Consider the following 2947-nt stretch of genomic DNA (forward strand, 5'->3'; position numbering starts at 1 on the left):
TGGTGTGGTGTCGCCCACACCGCGCTCAGCCAGTGAGCGCACCGGCCATTCCTATATAGGAGCTGAACCCGCGGCGGGAGCGTCGCTGCGCTCCCAGCGCCGCACTCTCCCGAGTGCACCGTGGGCTCGGCCCCAATTTGTGGTTTTTAGTGCACAGGTATTGCACATCTTTTGTCAGATGTCTCCCTAATATTCATATCTTTATGTTATTGTAAACACTATTGTTAAACTTCAGTACTTTTGTTTATTATTATTATATAGAAATATAATTGATTTTTATGTATTGTTGCTTTCTTCAACCTGCTAAGCTCATTGAAACATTAAGGTATCTATAGGCAATTACCCAGAAATGATTAAATGCAAGTGTTTCTTGGGGTGGGCTGGTTAACTCAACTGGTTAGAGCACGGCGTTGTACCACCAAGGTCAGGGTTACGGATCCCCATACCAGCCAGCCGCCAAAAAAAATTAAAAATAAGTAAATAAATGCAAGTGTTTCTTATTGCAACCTGGTTTTCTCTCTCCATTTGGAACCTCCGTAACTCCCAGCAACTTCAATCACTGTGAGGCCTCCACACAAGCAAGGGACCTGAAGCATAACATTCAAGCAGCTTCACTGTAAACCTGTCTGCCTTTGTGCCCAGGTGAAGTTTATAGCAGAGGTAGGGGTCAACCCTCCTGGGGAAGCCCAGAGGATCCCCAAGTCAGAGTCGGGGAACCAACGAAACGGAAGTAAGAAGTGGGAAAACCAGTCGGAGATCTGCCCTGGTTGAATCAGTCAGTCTCATTTTCCCTACCTTGGAAAAATTGTTGGGTTTTAAGCACTGGTCATCAAATTTTTTTGCTCCTGTATCCCCTGAAAGAATTTTGAAAAATTCTCCTTCCATATTTCAAGTAGACATCCAAGTGTTTCATCATAAATGTAAATAGTTGCAAGGAGTGTGACTCCTGGCATATTGTAATTATTAACATTTTAATCAAACTTTTCATAACAGTTTTTTTTTTTTTTTTTTTTTGCAATTGGCCTGTGAGGGGCTTGGAACCCTTGACCTTGGTGTTATCACCACCACACTCTATCAACTGAGCTAACCAGCCAGCCCTTTATAACACTTTTAAAGGTATACAATGGCTACTAAGTACCAAAGCAATTTATTTCCATCATCCATTAAAATTACATTAAAATATACATTAAAAATTTTCTTTTTTTAACAGAAAATTTTACATCTTACATTTTCCTTCTTGAACCCATATTTCAATTTTACTTTCTCCATATAAATTTATCATCATGTAATATCTTTTTATTTTAGAAAGTCTTTTATTGATCATTCTATCATATATCTCTGTCAAACACCTATAGATAAATATTTAAATGCAATAAAAATATTTCTTGGGACTCTAAGGCTCTTTAAAAATTCCTTTTTGATAGGCTTTTTCTGATAATTAGCATTTCACAATTAAGTAGAATAACAAATATTTAAAATTGGGGAAATAATTATCAAGAATGAGGCAAGGTACAGCGTCATCCTTTATAGTTTTCCTTTACATATAGTTTTATGTATATAGTTATATGTCTACGGTTGTCCTTTTTTACAGATGCAAATCCTAAGAAACTGTTCACATAAATAAACAGATGAGAATGGAAGGAGTTGTGTGATTGTGTGTTTTAGCAGCTATGACAATTCCCTGAACCCCCAAATTATAGGCCAAAATCACATGGTAATCTTTCACAAAAAATGCTGTTGATAAACCAGCTGACAATGAAATAGGTCTCTTTTCAGGTTTGTCGAAGCCTGAAGAACGTCCCTGACTTGCAGGACTTGTTACCGGTTGCTACAGACGTTCACGTTCGTGGCTCAGACGCCACCTTTCACACCGTGCGTCAGGAGCTTCCGGAAGTTTGCACACTCAGGACGAGAGACTGCAGGATCTCAATGGATGAGAGGGACTTTCTTTTGTAGAGTGGGAGAAGATGATTGTGAAAAGGGAGATGGGCAAGAAGAAACTATTCTCAGGCAGGTCAATTTTAGGAAAGAAATCGCTCTCCAAACTGTCCTAGCCCCTTTCCTCTCTTGGAAGTGTCTTGATCTACACCCGGGTGCACCCAGGTTGTGACCACTGTGCTGAGGCTACTGAATTAATGGAGAAAAGCTCTTTCATCGGGCATTGGTGGAGGGGAGGATGGAGGAGGTGGGCACTCCTCCCCCATCCCCCCACACCCACTGCGGAGGGTGGGAGACCAGGGGGCGAGGAGAAGGGACGGTGGGAAACGTCGAGGCAGTTTTCTCACTGATGAGAGCAGGCACCAAGAGATGCTAAGTTTATAGAACGAGAAACAGATACTTATGTGTACAGTATTATTTTTTAAAGGAAATTTTAAAATACTATAATAATAAAATAATTAACATTTTAATTTGAGTATCAAAAATAAGGATAAGTGAATAGGGAAATGAACTCATCCTTTATGTTTTGCATTAGGGAGACAGTAGACATTGTCTAAATTTGGAAAAGTAAGGTTATTAGCATCTGTTTTTTTAAAGTTATGGTGGTCACTACCTAAAGAACTTAAACCAGAAATGGTTAAAAATGGCTGTCTCTTGGGAGTGAATTAAGAGATCTTCATTTTCCATTCTGTGACCTATACTGTTCGGATGTTTTATCATGTGCATATATTTTTTAATTCAAAAATATAGACTAAACCCATAATGACAGGGGTATGTCAGAAGGACCCGGAACCGATGGTGAGAGCTCTCGATGGGAAAGCTGGAATGACGTGAGCAACCAATAACTTAGCGTTGGACCCAAAGCATAAAGTACATTTCCGTGACTCAGTACTAATATAAATACACGATTGAGTAAGTAAGTGGGGGAAATGAGACAAATCTCCCATATGGAAAAATTCCAAATAATTTACATAGACACCCTGCCCTCGAGGAGGGGGAGCAAAACTGT

Source organism: Galeopterus variegatus, unplaced genomic scaffold (assembly GCF_000696425.1).
Source record: "Galeopterus variegatus unplaced genomic scaffold, G_variegatus-3.0.2 Scaffold2600, whole genome shotgun sequence".
In the NCBI taxonomy this organism is placed as follows: domain Eukaryota; kingdom Metazoa; phylum Chordata; class Mammalia; order Dermoptera; family Cynocephalidae; genus Galeopterus; species Galeopterus variegatus.